This window comes from Garra rufa, chromosome 21, assembly GCF_049309525.1.
Source record: "Garra rufa chromosome 21, GarRuf1.0, whole genome shotgun sequence".
NCBI classification, from domain to species: Eukaryota; Metazoa; Chordata; class Actinopteri; order Cypriniformes; family Cyprinidae; genus Garra; species Garra rufa.
The window spans coordinates 85,001-99,666 of NC_133381.1; the positions used below are offsets into that span (position 1 = coordinate 85,001).

The 14,666-nt window shown below is 51.2% G+C and overlaps 51 non-coding genes across 51 annotated transcripts in view; 5 read left to right on the forward strand and 46 right to left on the reverse strand.

The window, feature by feature from the left end:
* The window catches only part of trnaq-cug (transfer RNA glutamine (anticodon CUG)), a 72-nt gene extending 50 nt beyond the window's left edge, over positions 1–22 (reverse strand). Inside the window, exon 1 of the tRNA in view lies at positions 1–22. This exon is cut by the window's left edge and continues 50 nt beyond it. This is a non-coding gene — a tRNA (tRNA-Gln).
* Positions 23–136: 114 nt separating this feature from the next.
* On the reverse strand, positions 137–208 carry trnaq-uug (transfer RNA glutamine (anticodon UUG)). The gene has a single exon. It is a non-coding gene; the product is annotated as a tRNA-Gln (tRNA).
* A 136-nt stretch (positions 209–344) lies between these two features.
* trnaf-aaa (transfer RNA phenylalanine (anticodon AAA)) lies at positions 345–417 on the reverse strand. Its single transcript has one exon. It is a non-coding gene; the product is annotated as a tRNA-Phe (tRNA).
* A 96-nt stretch (positions 418–513) lies between these two features.
* On the reverse strand, positions 514–587 carry trnai-aau (transfer RNA isoleucine (anticodon AAU)). Its single transcript has one exon. It is a non-coding gene; the product is annotated as a tRNA-Ile (tRNA).
* A 97-nt stretch (positions 588–684) lies between these two features.
* On the reverse strand, positions 685–756 carry trnap-ugg (transfer RNA proline (anticodon UGG)). Its single transcript has one exon. It is a non-coding gene; the product is annotated as a tRNA-Pro (tRNA).
* Positions 757–1,512: 756 nt separating this feature from the next.
* trnaq-cug (transfer RNA glutamine (anticodon CUG)) lies at positions 1,513–1,584 on the reverse strand. The gene has a single exon. It is a non-coding gene; the product is annotated as a tRNA-Gln (tRNA).
* A 114-nt stretch (positions 1,585–1,698) lies between these two features.
* Positions 1,699–1,770, reverse strand: trnaq-uug (transfer RNA glutamine (anticodon UUG)). The gene has a single exon. It is a non-coding gene; the product is annotated as a tRNA-Gln (tRNA).
* A 136-nt stretch (positions 1,771–1,906) lies between these two features.
* trnaf-gaa (transfer RNA phenylalanine (anticodon GAA)) lies at positions 1,907–1,979 on the reverse strand. The gene has a single exon. It is a non-coding gene; the product is annotated as a tRNA-Phe (tRNA).
* A 63-nt stretch (positions 1,980–2,042) lies between these two features.
* trnai-aau (transfer RNA isoleucine (anticodon AAU)) lies at positions 2,043–2,116 on the reverse strand. Its single transcript has one exon. It is a non-coding gene; the product is annotated as a tRNA-Ile (tRNA).
* A 97-nt stretch (positions 2,117–2,213) lies between these two features.
* On the reverse strand, positions 2,214–2,285 carry trnap-ugg (transfer RNA proline (anticodon UGG)). Its single transcript has one exon. It is a non-coding gene; the product is annotated as a tRNA-Pro (tRNA).
* A 529-nt stretch (positions 2,286–2,814) lies between these two features.
* On the forward strand, positions 2,815–2,887 carry trnaa-agc (transfer RNA alanine (anticodon AGC)). The gene has a single exon. It is a non-coding gene; the product is annotated as a tRNA-Ala (tRNA).
* A 154-nt stretch (positions 2,888–3,041) lies between these two features.
* Positions 3,042–3,113, reverse strand: trnaq-cug (transfer RNA glutamine (anticodon CUG)). Its single transcript has one exon. It is a non-coding gene; the product is annotated as a tRNA-Gln (tRNA).
* Positions 3,114–3,227: 114 nt separating this feature from the next.
* Positions 3,228–3,299, reverse strand: trnaq-uug (transfer RNA glutamine (anticodon UUG)). Its single transcript has one exon. It is a non-coding gene; the product is annotated as a tRNA-Gln (tRNA).
* A 136-nt stretch (positions 3,300–3,435) lies between these two features.
* On the reverse strand, positions 3,436–3,508 carry trnaf-gaa (transfer RNA phenylalanine (anticodon GAA)). Its single transcript has one exon. It is a non-coding gene; the product is annotated as a tRNA-Phe (tRNA).
* Positions 3,509–3,571: 63 nt separating this feature from the next.
* On the reverse strand, positions 3,572–3,645 carry trnai-aau (transfer RNA isoleucine (anticodon AAU)). The gene has a single exon. It is a non-coding gene; the product is annotated as a tRNA-Ile (tRNA).
* Positions 3,646–3,742: 97 nt separating this feature from the next.
* Positions 3,743–3,814, reverse strand: trnap-ugg (transfer RNA proline (anticodon UGG)). Its single transcript has one exon. It is a non-coding gene; the product is annotated as a tRNA-Pro (tRNA).
* A 529-nt stretch (positions 3,815–4,343) lies between these two features.
* trnaa-agc (transfer RNA alanine (anticodon AGC)) lies at positions 4,344–4,416 on the forward strand. The gene has a single exon. It is a non-coding gene; the product is annotated as a tRNA-Ala (tRNA).
* A 154-nt stretch (positions 4,417–4,570) lies between these two features.
* On the reverse strand, positions 4,571–4,642 carry trnaq-cug (transfer RNA glutamine (anticodon CUG)). Its single transcript has one exon. It is a non-coding gene; the product is annotated as a tRNA-Gln (tRNA).
* Positions 4,643–4,964: 322 nt separating this feature from the next.
* Positions 4,965–5,037, reverse strand: trnaf-gaa (transfer RNA phenylalanine (anticodon GAA)). Its single transcript has one exon. It is a non-coding gene; the product is annotated as a tRNA-Phe (tRNA).
* Positions 5,038–5,133: 96 nt separating this feature from the next.
* trnai-aau (transfer RNA isoleucine (anticodon AAU)) lies at positions 5,134–5,207 on the reverse strand. Its single transcript has one exon. It is a non-coding gene; the product is annotated as a tRNA-Ile (tRNA).
* Positions 5,208–5,304: 97 nt separating this feature from the next.
* trnap-ugg (transfer RNA proline (anticodon UGG)) lies at positions 5,305–5,376 on the reverse strand. The gene has a single exon. It is a non-coding gene; the product is annotated as a tRNA-Pro (tRNA).
* A 532-nt stretch (positions 5,377–5,908) lies between these two features.
* trnaa-agc (transfer RNA alanine (anticodon AGC)) lies at positions 5,909–5,981 on the forward strand. The gene has a single exon. It is a non-coding gene; the product is annotated as a tRNA-Ala (tRNA).
* A 154-nt stretch (positions 5,982–6,135) lies between these two features.
* trnaq-cug (transfer RNA glutamine (anticodon CUG)) lies at positions 6,136–6,207 on the reverse strand. Its single transcript has one exon. It is a non-coding gene; the product is annotated as a tRNA-Gln (tRNA).
* Positions 6,208–6,529: 322 nt separating this feature from the next.
* trnaf-gaa (transfer RNA phenylalanine (anticodon GAA)) lies at positions 6,530–6,602 on the reverse strand. The gene has a single exon. It is a non-coding gene; the product is annotated as a tRNA-Phe (tRNA).
* A 96-nt stretch (positions 6,603–6,698) lies between these two features.
* Positions 6,699–6,772, reverse strand: trnai-aau (transfer RNA isoleucine (anticodon AAU)). Its single transcript has one exon. It is a non-coding gene; the product is annotated as a tRNA-Ile (tRNA).
* A 97-nt stretch (positions 6,773–6,869) lies between these two features.
* trnap-ugg (transfer RNA proline (anticodon UGG)) lies at positions 6,870–6,941 on the reverse strand. Its single transcript has one exon. It is a non-coding gene; the product is annotated as a tRNA-Pro (tRNA).
* Positions 6,942–7,473: 532 nt separating this feature from the next.
* trnaa-agc (transfer RNA alanine (anticodon AGC)) lies at positions 7,474–7,546 on the forward strand. The gene has a single exon. It is a non-coding gene; the product is annotated as a tRNA-Ala (tRNA).
* Positions 7,547–7,700: 154 nt separating this feature from the next.
* Positions 7,701–7,772, reverse strand: trnaq-cug (transfer RNA glutamine (anticodon CUG)). Its single transcript has one exon. It is a non-coding gene; the product is annotated as a tRNA-Gln (tRNA).
* Positions 7,773–7,886: 114 nt separating this feature from the next.
* trnaq-uug (transfer RNA glutamine (anticodon UUG)) lies at positions 7,887–7,958 on the reverse strand. Its single transcript has one exon. It is a non-coding gene; the product is annotated as a tRNA-Gln (tRNA).
* Positions 7,959–8,094: 136 nt separating this feature from the next.
* On the reverse strand, positions 8,095–8,167 carry trnaf-gaa (transfer RNA phenylalanine (anticodon GAA)). Its single transcript has one exon. It is a non-coding gene; the product is annotated as a tRNA-Phe (tRNA).
* A 96-nt stretch (positions 8,168–8,263) lies between these two features.
* trnai-aau (transfer RNA isoleucine (anticodon AAU)) lies at positions 8,264–8,337 on the reverse strand. The gene has a single exon. It is a non-coding gene; the product is annotated as a tRNA-Ile (tRNA).
* A 97-nt stretch (positions 8,338–8,434) lies between these two features.
* trnap-ugg (transfer RNA proline (anticodon UGG)) lies at positions 8,435–8,506 on the reverse strand. Its single transcript has one exon. It is a non-coding gene; the product is annotated as a tRNA-Pro (tRNA).
* Positions 8,507–9,262: 756 nt separating this feature from the next.
* On the reverse strand, positions 9,263–9,334 carry trnaq-cug (transfer RNA glutamine (anticodon CUG)). Its single transcript has one exon. It is a non-coding gene; the product is annotated as a tRNA-Gln (tRNA).
* Positions 9,335–9,448: 114 nt separating this feature from the next.
* On the reverse strand, positions 9,449–9,520 carry trnaq-uug (transfer RNA glutamine (anticodon UUG)). The gene has a single exon. It is a non-coding gene; the product is annotated as a tRNA-Gln (tRNA).
* A 136-nt stretch (positions 9,521–9,656) lies between these two features.
* trnaf-gaa (transfer RNA phenylalanine (anticodon GAA)) lies at positions 9,657–9,729 on the reverse strand. The gene has a single exon. It is a non-coding gene; the product is annotated as a tRNA-Phe (tRNA).
* Positions 9,730–9,825: 96 nt separating this feature from the next.
* Positions 9,826–9,899, reverse strand: trnai-aau (transfer RNA isoleucine (anticodon AAU)). Its single transcript has one exon. It is a non-coding gene; the product is annotated as a tRNA-Ile (tRNA).
* A 97-nt stretch (positions 9,900–9,996) lies between these two features.
* trnap-ugg (transfer RNA proline (anticodon UGG)) lies at positions 9,997–10,068 on the reverse strand. The gene has a single exon. It is a non-coding gene; the product is annotated as a tRNA-Pro (tRNA).
* Positions 10,069–10,827: 759 nt separating this feature from the next.
* trnaq-cug (transfer RNA glutamine (anticodon CUG)) lies at positions 10,828–10,899 on the reverse strand. Its single transcript has one exon. It is a non-coding gene; the product is annotated as a tRNA-Gln (tRNA).
* Positions 10,900–11,013: 114 nt separating this feature from the next.
* Positions 11,014–11,085, reverse strand: trnaq-uug (transfer RNA glutamine (anticodon UUG)). The gene has a single exon. It is a non-coding gene; the product is annotated as a tRNA-Gln (tRNA).
* Positions 11,086–11,221: 136 nt separating this feature from the next.
* Positions 11,222–11,294, reverse strand: trnaf-aaa (transfer RNA phenylalanine (anticodon AAA)). Its single transcript has one exon. It is a non-coding gene; the product is annotated as a tRNA-Phe (tRNA).
* Positions 11,295–11,390: 96 nt separating this feature from the next.
* Positions 11,391–11,464, reverse strand: trnai-aau (transfer RNA isoleucine (anticodon AAU)). The gene has a single exon. It is a non-coding gene; the product is annotated as a tRNA-Ile (tRNA).
* A 97-nt stretch (positions 11,465–11,561) lies between these two features.
* trnap-ugg (transfer RNA proline (anticodon UGG)) lies at positions 11,562–11,633 on the reverse strand. Its single transcript has one exon. It is a non-coding gene; the product is annotated as a tRNA-Pro (tRNA).
* A 756-nt stretch (positions 11,634–12,389) lies between these two features.
* Positions 12,390–12,461, reverse strand: trnaq-cug (transfer RNA glutamine (anticodon CUG)). Its single transcript has one exon. It is a non-coding gene; the product is annotated as a tRNA-Gln (tRNA).
* A 114-nt stretch (positions 12,462–12,575) lies between these two features.
* trnaq-uug (transfer RNA glutamine (anticodon UUG)) lies at positions 12,576–12,647 on the reverse strand. Its single transcript has one exon. It is a non-coding gene; the product is annotated as a tRNA-Gln (tRNA).
* Positions 12,648–12,783: 136 nt separating this feature from the next.
* Positions 12,784–12,856, reverse strand: trnaf-gaa (transfer RNA phenylalanine (anticodon GAA)). Its single transcript has one exon. It is a non-coding gene; the product is annotated as a tRNA-Phe (tRNA).
* A 96-nt stretch (positions 12,857–12,952) lies between these two features.
* On the reverse strand, positions 12,953–13,026 carry trnai-aau (transfer RNA isoleucine (anticodon AAU)). The gene has a single exon. It is a non-coding gene; the product is annotated as a tRNA-Ile (tRNA).
* Positions 13,027–13,123: 97 nt separating this feature from the next.
* trnap-ugg (transfer RNA proline (anticodon UGG)) lies at positions 13,124–13,195 on the reverse strand. Its single transcript has one exon. It is a non-coding gene; the product is annotated as a tRNA-Pro (tRNA).
* Positions 13,196–13,724: 529 nt separating this feature from the next.
* On the forward strand, positions 13,725–13,797 carry trnaa-agc (transfer RNA alanine (anticodon AGC)). Its single transcript has one exon. It is a non-coding gene; the product is annotated as a tRNA-Ala (tRNA).
* Positions 13,798–13,951: 154 nt separating this feature from the next.
* Positions 13,952–14,023, reverse strand: trnaq-cug (transfer RNA glutamine (anticodon CUG)). Its single transcript has one exon. It is a non-coding gene; the product is annotated as a tRNA-Gln (tRNA).
* A 322-nt stretch (positions 14,024–14,345) lies between these two features.
* trnaf-gaa (transfer RNA phenylalanine (anticodon GAA)) lies at positions 14,346–14,418 on the reverse strand. Its single transcript has one exon. It is a non-coding gene; the product is annotated as a tRNA-Phe (tRNA).
* Positions 14,419–14,514: 96 nt separating this feature from the next.
* On the reverse strand, positions 14,515–14,588 carry trnai-aau (transfer RNA isoleucine (anticodon AAU)). The gene has a single exon. It is a non-coding gene; the product is annotated as a tRNA-Ile (tRNA).
* Positions 14,589–14,666: the final 78 nt, after the last annotated feature.

A 14,666-nucleotide genomic window follows, 5' to 3' on the forward strand; every position in this document is an offset into this window, starting at 1 on the left:
CTAACCATTACACCATGGAACCTTGACGAGAGAGGCCGCTGCTCAGAGGAAAGCAAAGAAGAAGTCGCTTACGGCTCACCAGCAACAAAAATAAAGTTGAGCTTTTTTTGTTTTTATCTGCCGCAAGAAGGCACGTAGGTTCCACCGAGATTTGAACTCGGATCGCTGGATTCAAAGTCCAGAGTGCTAACCGTTACACCATGGAACCACGAGCGCCTCTTTGACAGCTGACCTGGAGGTAGATAGTGTTGCGGCTAGGGGGAACCAGTCAGAGCGAGGGGTTGTATCCCAGTGAGTTTTGGTCACTGGCCACCCTCGACCAAAAGACAAAAGAAAGCTGCATCTGCCGAAACGCGGGATTGAACCAGGGACCTTTAGATCTTTAGTCTAACGCTCTCCCAACTGAGCTATTTCGGCCACATCCCCCTAGGGTTTGGTCTGCAGGGGTTTACGTGACACCACCCGTCGCTTTGAGAGAAGAGCAGAGACGAGCTAACAGAGAACAAAAGACGTTGGCCCGTACGGGGATCGAACCCGCGACCTTGGCGTTATTAGCACCACGCTCTAACCAACTGAGCTAACCGGCCTGGCTCCGGCCAGACGTCTGCCCAAATTCCCCAAAGTTTGCTGACTGCTCGTGGGCCCCTTAGCAGGCAGAAAAGCTTCAGGACCAAGCCTGACCACGGGCTCGTCCGGGATTTGAACCCGGGACCTCTCGCACCCAAAGCAAGAATCATACCCCTAGACCAACGAGCCACGCTCACGCAGCTGGCGCACCGCCGCCTGCCCTCGAGCGACGCTCTTCACGTGGCTTTGAATGCAGGGAGCATCCGGAAGTCTGCGCTTGTGGCAAAAAGCACCTCGATTTCTGAGAAACTTGTTTCTGCCCTGCTCTACTCACCCTGTTACGGTCCTCAGGGGTGCAGACTTACTTGACCGCAACAGTCACTTCTGATACAGGATCACAATCTTGTGAAAGCCAAGTGGATCGTTTGTAATAAAGCAACAACAACAAGAAAGCCCAAAAAACAACATTAAAAACACTGAATGAAACAAGCAAGCATTAGAAGAAATGAGTCTAAAAACAAACAAGTTGGCGGCGATCATAATAACCAAAAGCAAAGAAGACAAATAGCAACAACAAAAGAAAGAAAAAATTAACTGCAATGGAAGAAATGACACACCTCGAGACAAGGTCAAAGGCAAAGGAATGAAAGTGGGCCTTTGAATGGATTCAATAATGGTGGTGGAACTAACAGGGAGAAGATTCTGCCTTCTGCGGCCAGGGGAATTAGCTCAAATGGGAGAGCGCTCGCTTAGCATGCGAGAGGTAGCGGGATCGATGCCCGCATTCTCCAAAGGGCTCCTGTCCTTTTACGCGCACGTCCCCAAGGAGACAGACTGCGCTTTTTGCGGTGCGAAACGTACCCTCGCAGTTGCGTGAGCCTTTGGGGCCCACTGCTGTCAAAAGAATTTCTCAGAACGGGCCCTGCGCACATTCGTGGCAAAAGCAGGTCCCACCGAGATTTGAACGCGGATCGCTGGATTCAGAGTCCAGAGTGCTAACCATTACACCATGGAACCTTGACGAGAGAAGCCACTGCTCAGAGGAAAGCAAAGAAGAAGTCGCTTACGGCTCACCAGCAACAAAAATAAAGTTGAGTCTTTTTTGTTTTTATCTGCCGCAAGAAGGCACGTAGGTTCCACCGAGATTTGAACTCGGATCGCTGGATTCAAAGTCCAGAGTGCTAACCGTTACACCATGGAACCACGAACGCCTCTTTGACAGCTGACCTGGAGGTAGATAGTGTTGCGGCTAGGGGGAACCAGTCAGAGCGAGGGGTTGTATCCCAGTGAGTTTTGGTCACTGGCCACCCTCGACCAAAAGACAAAAGAAAGCTGCATCTGCCGAAACCCGGGATTGAACCAGGGACCTTTAGATCTTCAGTCTAACGCTCTCCCAACTGAGCTATTTCGGCCACATCCACCTAGGGTTTGGTCTGCAGGGGTTTACGTGACACCACCCGTCGAACAAAAGACGTTGGCCCGTACGGGGATCGAACCCGCGACCTTGGCGTTATTAGCACCACGCTCTAACCAACTGAGCTAACCGGCCTGGCTCCGGCCAGATGTCTGCCCAATTTCCCCAAAGTTTGCTGACTGCTCGTGGGCCCCTTAGCAGGCAGAAAAGCTTCAGGACCAAGCCTGACCACGGGCTCGTCCGGGATTTGAACCCGGGACCTCTCGCACCCAAAGCGAGAATCATACCCCTAGACCAACGAGCCACGCTCACGCAGCTGGCGCACCGCCGCCTGCCCTCGAGCGACGCTCTTCACGTGGCTTTGAATGCAGGGAGCATCCGGAAGTCTGCGCTTGTGGCAAAAAGCACCTCGATTTCTGAGAAACTTGTTTCTGCCCTGCTCTACTCACCCTGTTACGGTCCTCAGGGGTGCAGACTTACTTGACCGCAACAGTCACTTCTGATACAGGATCACAATCTTGTGAAAGCCAAGTGGATCGTTTGTAATAAAGCAACAACAACAAGAAAGCCCAAAAAACAACATTAAAAACACTGAATGAAACAAGCAAGCATTAGAAGAAATGAGTCTAAAAACAAACAAGTTGGCGGCGATCATAATAACCAAAAGCAAAGAAGACAAATAGCAACAACAAAAGAAAGAAAAAATTAACTGCAATGGAAGAAATGACACACCTCGAGACAAGGTCAAAGGCAAAGGAATGAAAGTGGGCCTTTGAATGGATTCAATAATGGTGGTGGACCTAACAGGGAGAAGATTCTGCCTTCTGCTGCCAGGGGAATTAGCTCAAATGGTAGAGCGCTCGCTTAGCATGCGAGAGGTAGCGGGATCGATGCCCGCATTCTCCAAAGGGCTCCTGCCCTTTTACGCGCACGTCCCCAAGGAGACAGACTGCGCTTTTTGCGGTGCGAAACGTACCCTCGCAGTTGCGTGAGCCTTTGGGGCCCACTGCTGTCAAAAGAATTTCTCAGAACGGGCCCTGCGCACATTCGTGGCAAAAGCAGGTCCCACCGAGATTTGAACTCAGATCGCTGGATTCAGAATCCAGAGTGCTAACCATTACACCATGGAACCTTGACGAGAGAGGCCGCTGCTCAGAGGAAAACAAAGAAGAAGTCGCTTACGGCTCACCAGCAACAAAAATAAAGTTGAGTCTTTTTTGTTTTTATCTGCCGCAAGAAGGCACGTAGGTTCCACCGAGATTTGAACTCGGATCGCTGGATTCAAAGTCCAGAGTGCTAACCGTTACACCATGGAACCACGAACGCCTCTTTGACAGCTGACCTGGAGGTAGATAGTGTTGCGGCTAGGGGGAACCAGTCAGAGCGAGGGGTTGTATCCCAGTGAGTTTTGGTCACTGGCCACCCTCGACCAAAAGACAAAAGAAAGCTGCATCTGCCGAAACCCGGGATTGAACCAGGGACCTTTAGATCTTCAGTCTAACGCTCTCCCAACTGAGCTATTTCGGCCACATCCACCTAGGGTTTGGTCTGCAGGGGTTTACGTGACACCACCCGTCGAACAAAAGACGTTGGCCCGTACGGGGATCGAACCCGCGACCTTGGCGTTATTAGCACCACGCTCTAACCAACTGAGCTAACCGGCCTGGCTCCGGCCAGATGTCTGCCCAATTTCCCCAAAGTTTGCTGACTGCTCGTGGGCCCCTTAGCAGGCAGAAAAGCTTCAGGACCAAGCCTGACCACGGGCTCGTCCGGGATTTGAACCCGGGACCTCTCGCACCCAAAGCGAGAATCATACCCCTAGACCAACGAGCCACGCTCACGCAGCTGGCGCACCGCCGCCTGCCCTCGAGCGACGCTCTTCACGTGGCTTTGAATGCAGGGAGCATCCGGAAGTCTGCGCTTGTGGCAAAAAGCACCTCGATTTCTGAGAAACTTGTTTCTGCCCTGCTCTACTCACCCTGTTACGGTCCTCAGGGGTGCAGACTTACTTGACCGCAACAGTCACTTCTGATACAGGATCACAATCTTGTGAAAGCCAAGTGGATCGTTTGTAATAAAGCAACAACAACAAGAAAGCCCAAAAAACAACATTAAAAACACTGAATGAAACAAGCAAGCATTAGAAGAAATGAGTCTAAAAACAAACAAGTTGGCGGCGATCATAATAACCAAAAGCAAAGAAGACAAATAGCAACAACAAAAGAAAGAAAAAATTAACTGCAATGGAAGAAATGACACACCTCGAGACAAGGTCAAAGGCAAAGGAATGAAAGTGGGCCTTTGAATGGATTCAATAATGGTGGTGGACCTAACAGGGAGAAGATTCTGCCTTCTGCTGCCAGGGGAATTAGCTCAAATGGTAGAGCGCTCGCTTAGCATGCGAGAGGTAGCGGGATCGATGCCCGCATTCTCCAAAGGGCTCCTGCCCTTTTACGCGCACGTCCCCAAGGAGACAGACTGCGCTTTTTGCGGTGCGAAACGTACCCTCGCAGTTGCGTGAGCCTTTGGGGCCCACTGCTGTCAAAAGAATTTCTCAGAACGGGCCCTGCGCACATTCGTGGCAAAAGCAGGTCCCACCGAGATTTGAACTCAGATCGCTGGATTCAGAGTCCAGAGTGCTAACCATTACACCATGGAACCTTGACGAGAGAGGCCGCTGCTCAGAGGAAAACAAAGAAGAAGTCGCTTACGGCTCACCAGCAACAAAAATGAATTTGAGCTTTTTTTGTTTTTATCTGCCGCAAGAAGGCACGTAGGTTCCACCGAGATTTGAACTCGGATCGCTGGATTTAAAGTCCAGAGTGCTAACCGTTACACCATGGAACCACGAGCACCTCTTTGACAGCTGACCTGGAGGTAGATAGTGTTGCGGCTAGGGGGAACCAGTCAGAGCGAGGGGTTGTATCCCAGTGAGTTTTGGTCACTGGCCACCCTCGACCAAAAGACAAAAGAAAGCTGCATCTGCCGAAACCCGGGATTGAACCAGGGACCTTTAGATCTTCAGTCTAACGCTCTCCCAACTGAGCTATTTCGGCCACATCCACCTAGGGTTTGGTCTGCAGGGGTTTACGTGACACCACCCGTCGCTTTGAGAGAAGAGCAGAGACGAGCTAACAGAGAACAAAAGACGTTGGCCCGTACGGGGATCGAACCCGCGACCTTGGCGTTATTAGCACCACGCTCTAACCAACTGAGCTAACCGGCCTGGCTCCGGCCAGACATCTGCCCAATTTCCCCAAAGTTTGCTGACTGCTCGTGGGCCCCTTAGCAGGCAGAAAAGCTTCAGGACCAAGCCTGACCACGGGCTCGTCCGGGATTTGAACCCGGGACCTCTCGCACCCAAAGCGAGAATCATACCCCTAGACCAACGAGCCACGCTCACGCAGCTGGCGCACCGCCGCCTGCCCTCGAGCGACGCTCTTCACGTGGCTTTGAATGCAGGGAGCATCCGGAAGTCTGCGCTTGTGGCAAAAAGCACCTCGATTTCTGAGAAACTTGTTTCTGCCCTGCTCTACTCACCCTGTTACGGTCCTCAGGTTTGCAGACTTACTTGACCGCAACAGTCACTTCTGATACAGGATCACAATCTTGTGAAAGCCAAGTGGATCGTTTGTAATAAAGCAACAACAACAACAAGAAAGCCCAAAAAACAACATTAAAAACACTGAATGAAACAAGCAAGCATTAGAAGAAATGAGTCTAAAAACAAACAAGTTGGCGGCGATCATAATAACCAATAGCAAAGAAGACAAATAGCAACAACAAAAGAAAGAAAAAATTAACTGCAATGGAAGAAATGACACACCTCGAGACAAGGTCAAAGGCAAAGGAATGAAAGTGGGCCTTTGAATGGATTCAATAATGGTGGTGGACCTAACAGGGAGAAGATTCTGACTTCTGCGGCCAGGGGAATTAGCTCAAATGGTAGAGCGCTCGCTTAGCATGCGAGAGGTAGCGGGATCGATGCCCGCATTCTCCAAAGGGCTCCTGCCCTTTTACGCGCACGTCCCCAAGGAGACAGACTGCGCTTTTTGCGGTGCGAAACGTACCCTCGCAGTTGCGTGAGCCTTTGGGGCCCACTGCTGTCAAAAGAATTTCTCAGAACGGGCCCTGCGCACATTCGTGGCAAAAGCAGGTCCCACCGAGATTTGAACTCGGATCGCTGGATTCAGAGTCCAGAGTGCTAACCATTACACCATGGAACCTTGACGAGAGAGGCCGCTGCTCAGAGGAAAACAAAGAAGAAGTCGCTTACGGCTCACCAGCAACAAAAATGAATTTGAGCTTTTTTTGTTTTTATCTGCCGCAAGAAGGCACGTAGGTTCCACCGAGATTTGAACTCGGATCGCTGGATTTAAAGTCCAGAGTGCTAACCGTTACACCATGGAACCACGAGCACCTCTTTGACAGCTGACCTGGAGGTAGATAGTGTTGCGGCTAGGGGGAACCAGTCAGAGCGAGGGGTTGTATCCCAGTGAGTTTTGGTCACTGGCCACCCTCGACCAAAAGACAAAAGAAAGCTGCATCTGCCGAAACCCGGGATTGAACCAGGGACCTTTAGATCTTCAGTCTAACGCTCTCCCAACTGAGCTATTTCGGCCACATCCACCTAGGGTTTGGTCTGCAGGGGTTTACGTGACACCACCCGTCGCTTTGAGAGAAGAGCAGAGACGAGCTAACAGAGAACAAAAGACGTTGGCCCGTACGGGGATCGAACCCGCGACCTTGGCGTTATTAGCACCACGCTCTAACCAACTGAGCTAACCGGCCTGGCTCCGGCCAGACATCTGCCCAATTTCCCCAAAGTTTGCTGACTGCTCGTGGGCCCCTTAGCAGGCAGAAAAGCTTCAGGACCAAGCCTGACCACGGGCTCGTCCGGGATTTGAACCCGGGACCTCTCGCACCCAAAGCGAGAATCATACCCCTAGACCAACGAGCCACGCTCACGCAGCTGGCGCACCGCCGCCTGCCCTCGAGCGACGCTCTTCACGTGGCTTTGAATGCAGGGAGCATCCGGAAGTCTGCGCTTGTGGCAAAAAGCACCTCGATTTCTGAGAAACTTGTTTCTGCCCTGCTCTACTCACCCTGTTACGGTCCTCAGGTTTGCAGACTTACTTGACCGCAACAGTCACTTCTGATACAGGATCACAATCTTGTGAAAGCCAAGTGGATCGTTTGTAATAAAGCAACAACAACAACAAGAAAGCCCAAAAAACAACATTAAAAACACTGAATGAAACAAGCAAGCATTAGAAGAAATGAGTCTAAAAACAAACAAGTTGGCGGCGATCATAATAACCAATAGCAAAGAAGACAAATAGCAACAACAAAAGAAAGAAAAAATTAACTGCAATGGAAGAAATGACACACCTCGAGACAAGGTCAAAGGCAAAGGAATGAAAGTGGGCCTTTGAATGGATTCAATAATGGTGGTGGACCTAACAGGGAGAAGATTCTGACTTCTGCGGCCAGGGGAATTAGCTCAAATGGTAGAGCGCTCGCTTAGCATGCGAGAGGTAGCGGGATCGATGCCCGCATTCTCCAAAGGGCTCCTGCCCTTTTACGCGCACGTCCCCAAGGAGACAGACTGCGCTTTTTGCGGTGCGAAACGTACCCTCGCAGTTGCGTGAGCCTTTGGGGCCCACTGCTGTCAAAAGAATTTCTCAGAACGGGCCCTGCGCACATTCGTGGCAAAAGCAGGTCCCACCGAGATTTGAACTCGGATCGCTGGATTCAGAGTCCAGAGTGCTAACCATTACACCATGGAACCTTGACGAGAGAGGCCGCTGCTCAGAGGAAAGCAAAGAAGAAGTCGCTTACGGCTCACCAGCAACAAAAATAAAGTTGAGCCTTTTTTGTTTTTATCTGCCGCAAGAAGGCACGTAGGTTCCACCGAGATTTGAACTCGGATCGCTGGATTCAAAGTCCAGAGTGCTAACCGTTACACCATGGAACCACGAGCGCCTCTTTGACAGCTGACCTGGAGGTAGATAGTGTTGCGGCTAGGGGGAACCAGTCAGAGAGAGGGGTTGTATCCCAGTGAGTTTTGGTCACTGGCCACCCTCGACCAAAAGACAAAAGAAAGCTGCATCTGCCGAAACGCGGGATTGAACCAGGGACCTTTAGATCTTCAGTCTAACGCTCTCCCAACTGAGCTATTTCGGCCACATCCCCCTAGGGTTTGGTCTGCAGGGGTTTACGTGACACCACCCGTCGCTTTGAGAGAAGAGCAGAGACGAGCTAACAGAGAACAAAAGACGTTGGCCCGTACGGGGATCGAACCCGCGACCTTGGCGTTATTAGCACCACGCTCTAACCAACTGAGCTAACCGGCCTGGCTCCGGCCAGACGTCTGCCCAATTTCCCCAAAATTTGCTGACTGCTCGTGGGCCCCTTAGCAGGCAGAAAAGCTTCAGGACCAAGCCTGACCACGGGCTCGTCCGGGATTTGAACCCGGGACCTCTCGCACCCAAAGCGAGAATCATACCCCTAGACCAACGAGCCACGCTCACGCAGCTGGCGCACCGCCGCCTGCCCTCGAGCGACGCTCTTCACGTGGCTTTGAATGCAGGGAGCATCCGGAAGTCTGCGCTTGTGGCAAAAAGCACCTCGATTTCTGAGAAACTTGTTTCTGCCCTGCTCTACTCACCCTGTTACGGTCCTCAGGGGTGCAGACTTACTTGACCGCAACAGTCACTTCTGATACAGGATCACAATCTTGTGAAAGCCAAGTGGATCGTTTGTAATAAAGCAACAACAACAAGAAAGCCCAAAAAACAACATTAAAAACACTGAATGAAACAAGCAAGCATTAGAAGAAATGAGTCTAAAAACAAACAAGTTGGCGGCGATCATAATAACCAAAAGCAAAGAAGACAAATAGCAACAACAAAAGAAAGAAAAAATTAACTGCAATGGAAGAAATGACACACCTCGAGACAAGGTCAAAGGCAAAGGAATGAAAGTGGGCCTTTGAATGGATTCAATAATGGTGGTGGACCTAACAGGGAGAAGATTCTGCCTTCTGCTGCCAGGGGAATTAGCTCAAATGGTAGAGCGCTCGCTTAGCATGCGAGAGGTAGCGGGATGGATGCCCGCATTCTCCAAAGGGCTCCTGCCCTTTTACGCGCACGTCCCCAAGGAGACAGACTGCGCTTTTTGCGGTGCGAAACGTACCCTCGCAGTTGCGTGAGCCTTTGGGGCCCACTGCTGTCAAAAGAATTTCTCAGAACGGGCCCTGCGCACATTCGTGGCAAAAGCAGGTCCCACCGAGATTTGAACTCGGATCGCTGGATTCAGAGTCCAGAGTGCTAACCATTACACCATGGAACCTTGACGAGAGAGGCCGCTGCTCAGAGGAAAACAAAGAAGAAGTCGCTTACGGCTCACCAGCAACAAAAACGAAGTTGAGCTTTTTTTGTTTTTATCTGCCGCAAGAAGGCACGTAGGTTCCACCGAGATTTGAACTCGGATCGCTGGATTCAAAGTCCAGAGTGCTAACCGTTACACCATGGAACCACGAGCGCCTCTTTGACAGCTGACCTGGAGGTAGATAGTGTTGCGGCTAGGGGGAACCAGTCAGAGCGAGGGGTTGTATCCCAGTGAGTTTTGGTCACTGGCCACCCTCGACCAAAAGACAAAAGAAAGCTGCATCTGCCGAAACCCGGGATTGAACCAGGGACCTTTAGATCTTCAGTCTAACGCTCTCCCAACTGAGCTATTTCGGCCACATCCACCTAGGGTTTGGTCTGCAGGGGTTTACGTGACACCACCCGTCGCTTTGAGAGAAGAGCAGAGACGAGCTAACAGAGAACAAAAGACGTTGGCCCGTACGGGGATCGAACCCGCGACCTTGGAGTTATTAGCACCACGCTCTAACCAACTGAGCTAACCGGCCTGGCTCCGGCCAGACATCTGCCCAATTTCCCCAAAGTTTGCTGACTGCTCGTGGGCCCCTTAGCAGGCAGAAAAGCTTCAGGACCAAGCCTGACCACGGGCTCGTCCGGGATTTGAACCCGGGACCTCTCGCACCCAAAGCGAGAATCATACCCCTAGACCAACGAGCCACGCTCACGCAGCTGGCGCACCGCCGCCTGCCCTCGAGCGACGCTCTTCACGTGGCTTTGAATGCAGGGAGCATCCGGAAGTCTGCGCTTGTGGCAAAAAGCACCTCGATTTCTGAGAAACTTGTTTCTGCCCTGCTCTACTCACCCTGTTACGGTCCTCAGGGGTGCAGACTTACTTGACCGCAACAGTCACTTCTGATACAGGATCACAATCTTGTGAAAGCCAAGTGGATCGTTTGTAATAAAGCAACAACAACAACAAGAAAGCCCAAAAAACAACATTAAAAACACTGAATGAAACAAGCAAGCATTAGAAGAAATGAGTCTAAAAACAAACAAGTTGGCGGCGATCATAATAACCAAAAGCAAAGAAGACAAATAGCAACAACAAAAGAAAGAAAAAATTAACTGCAATGGAAGAAATGACACACCTCGAGACAAGGTCAAAGGCAAAGGAATGAAAGTGGGCCTTTGAATGGATTCAATAATGGTGGTGGACCTAACAGGGAGAAGATTCTGCCTTCTGCTGCCAGGGGAATTAGCTCAAATGGTAGAGCGCTCGCTTAGCATGCGAGAGGTAGCGGGATGGATGCCCGCATTCTCCAAAGGGCTCCTGCCCTTTTACGCGCACGTCCCCAAGGAGACAGACTGCGCTTTTTGCGGTGCGAAACGTACCCTCGCAGTTGCGTGAGCCTTTGGGGCCCACTGCTGTCAAAAGAATTTCTCAGAACGGGCCCTGCGCACATTCGTGGCAAAAGCAGGTCCCACCGAGATTTGAACTCGGATCGCTGGATTCAGAGTCCAGAGTGCTAACCATTACACCATGGAACCTTGACGAGAGAGGCCGCTGCTCAGAGGAAAGCAAAGAAGAAGTCGCTTACGGCTCACCAGCAACAAAAATAAAGTTGAGCTTTTTTTGTTTTTATCTGCCGCAAGAAGGCACGTAGGTTCCACCGAGATTTGAACTCGGATCGCTGGATTCAAAGTCCAGAGTGCTAACCGTTACACCATGGAACCACGAGCGCCTCTTTGACAGCTGACCTGGAGGTAGATAGTGTTGCGGCTAGGGGGAACCAGTCAGAGCGAGGGGTTGTATCCCAGTGAGTTTTGGTCACTGGCCACCCTCGACCAAAAGACAAAAGAAAGCTGCATCTGCCGAAACGCGGGATTGAACCAGGGACCTTTAGATCTTTAGTCTAACGCTCTCCCAACTGAGCTATTTCGGCCACATCCCCCTAGGGTTTGGTCTGCAGGGGTTTACGTGACACCACCCGTCGCTTTGAGAGAAGAGCAGAGACGAGCTAACAGAGAACAAAAGACGTTGGCCCGTACGGGGATCGAACCCGCGACCTTGGCGTTATTAGCACCACGCTCTAACCAACTGAGCTAACCGGCCTGGCTCCGGCCAGACGTCTGCCCAAATTCCCCAAAGTTTGCTGACTGCTCGTGGGCCCCTTAGCAGGCAGAAAAGCTTCAGGACCAAGCCTGACCACGGGCTCGTCCGGGATTTGAACCCGGGACCTCTCGCACCCAAAGCGAGAATCATACCCCTAGACCAACGAGCCACGCTCACGCAGCTGGCGCACCGCCGCCTGCCCTCGAGCGACGCTCTTCACGTGGCTTTGAATGCAGGGAGCATCCGGAAGTCTGCGCTTGTGGCAAAAAGCACCTCGATTTCTGAGAAACTTGTTTCTGCCCTGCTCTACTCACCCTGTTACGGTCCTCAGGGGTGCAGACTTACTTGACCGCAACAGTCACTTCTGATACAGGATCACAATCTTGTGAAAGCCAAGTGGATCGTTTGTAATAAAGCAACAACAACAAGAAAGCCCAAAAAACAACATTAAAAACACTGAATGAAACAAGCAAGCATTAGAAGAAATGAGTCTAAAAACAAACAAGTTGGCGGCGATCATAATAACCAAAAGCAAAGAAGACAAATAGCAACAACAAAAGAAAGAAAAAATTAACTGCAATGGAAGAAATGACACACCTCGAGACAAGGTCAAAGGCAAAGGAATGAAAGTGGGCCTTTGAATGGATTCAATAATGGTGGTGGAACTAACAGGGAGAAGATTCTGCCTTCTGCGGCCAGGGGAATTAGCTCAAATGGGAGAGCGCTCGCTTAGCATGCGAGAGGTAGCGGGATCGATGCCCGCATTCTCCAAAGGGCTCCTGTCCTTTTACGCGCACGTCCCCAAGGAGACAGACTGCGCTTTTTGCGGTGCGAAACGTACCCTCGCAGTTGCGTGAGCCTTTGGGGCCCACTGCTGTCAAAAGAATTTCTCAGAACGGGCCCTGCGCACATTCGTGGCAAAAGCAGGTCCCACCGAGATTTGAACGCGGATCGCTGGATTCAGAGTCCAGAGTGCTAACCATTACACCATGGAACCTTGACGAGAGAAGCCGCTGCTCAGAGGAAAGCAAAGAAGAAGTCGCTTACGGCTCACCAGCAACAAAAATAAAGTTGAGTCTTTTTTGTTTTTATCTGCCGCAAGAAGGCACGTAGGTTCCACCGAGATTTGAACTCGGATCGCTGGATTCAAAGTCCAGAGTGCTAACCGTTACACCATGGAACCACGAACGCCTCTTTGACAGCTGACCTGGAGGTAGATAGTGTTGCGGCTAGGGGGAACCAGTCAGAGCGAGGGGTTGTATCCCAGTGAGTTTTGGTCACTGGCCACCCTCGACCAAAAGACAAAAGAAAGCTGCATCTGCCGAAACCCGGGATTGAACCAGGGACCTTTAGATCTTCAGTCTAACGCTCTCCCAACTGAGCTATTTCGGCCACATCCACCTAGGGTTTGGTCTGCAGGGGTTTACGTGACACCACCCGTCGCTTTGAGAGATGAGCAGAGACGAGCTAACAGAGAACAAAAGACGTTGGCCCGTACGGGGATCGAACCCGCGACCTTGGCGTTATTAGCACCACGCTCTAACCAACTGAGCTAACCGGCCTGGCTCCGGCCAGATGTCTGCCCAATTTCCCCAAAGTTTGCTGACTGCTCGTGGGCCCCTTAGCAGGCAGAAAAGCTTCAGGACCAAGCCTGACCACGGGCTCGTCCGGGATTTGAACCCGGGACCTCTCGCACCCAAAGCGAGAATCATACCCCTAGACCAACGAGCCACGCTCACGCAACTGGCGCACCGCCGCCTGCCCTCGAGCGACGCTCTTCACGTGGCTTTGAATGCAGGGAGCATCCGGAAGTCTGCGCTTGTGGCAAAAAGCACCTCGATTTCTGAGAAACTTGTTTCTGCCCTGCTCTACTCACCCTGTTACGGTCCTCAGGGGTGCAGACTTACTTGACCGCAACAGTCACTTCTGATACAGGATCACAATCTTGTGAAAGCCAAGTGGATCGTTTGTAATAAAGCAACAACAACAAGAAAGCCCAAAAAACAACATTAAAAACACTGAATGAAACAAGCAAGCATTAGAAGAAATGAGTCTAAAAACAAACAAGTTGGCGGCGATCATAATAACCAAAAGCAAAGAAGACAAATAGCAACAACAAAAGAAAGAAAAAATTAACTGCAATGGAAGAAATGACACACCTCGAGACAAGGTCAAAGGCAAAGGAATGAAAGTGGGCCTTTGAATGGATTCAATAATGGTGGTGGACCTAACAGGGAGAAGATTCTGCCTTCTGCTGCCAGGGGAATTAGCTCAAATGGTAGAGCGCTCGCTTAGCATGCGAGAGGTAGCGGGATCGATGCCCGCATTCTCCAAAGGGCTCCTGCCCTTTTACGCGCACGTCCCCAAGGAGACAGACTGCGCTTTTTGCGGTGCGAAACGTACCCTCGCAGTTGCGTGAGCCTTTGGGGCCCACTGCTGTCAAAAGAATTTCTCAGAACGGGCCCTGCGCACATTCGTGGCAAAAGCAGGTCCCACCGAGATTTGAACTCAGATCGCTGGATTCAGAGTCCAGAGTGCTAACCATTACACCATGGAACCTTGACGAGAGAGGCCGCTGCTCAGAGGAAAACAAAGAAGAAGTCGCTTACGGCTCACCAGCAACAAAAATGAATTTGAGCTTTTTTTGTTTTTATCTGCCGCAAGAAGGCACGTAGGTTCCACCGAGATTTGAACTCGGATCGCTGGATTTAAAGTCCAGAGTGCTAACCGTTACACCATGGAACCACGAGCACCTCTTTGACAGCTGACCTGGAGGTAGATAGTGTTGCGGCTAGGGGGAACCAGTCAGAGCGAGGGGTTGTATCCCAGTGAGTTTTGGTCACTGGCCACCCTCGACCAAAAGACAAAAGAAAGCTGCATCTGCCGAAACCCGGGATTGAACCAGGGACCTTTAGATCTTCAGTCTAACGCTCTCCCAACTGAGCTATTTCGGCCACATCCACCTAGGGTTTGGTCTGCAGGGGTTTACGTGACACCACCCGTCGCTTTGAGAGAAGAGCAGAGACGAGCTAACAGAGAACAAAAGACGTTGGCCCGTACGGGGATCGAACCCGCGACCTTGGCGTTATTAGCACCACGCTCTAACCAACTGAGCTAACCGGCCTGGCTCCGGCCAGACATCTGCCCAATTTCCCCAAAGTTTGCTGACTGCTCGTGGGCCCCTTAGCAGGCAGAAAAGCTT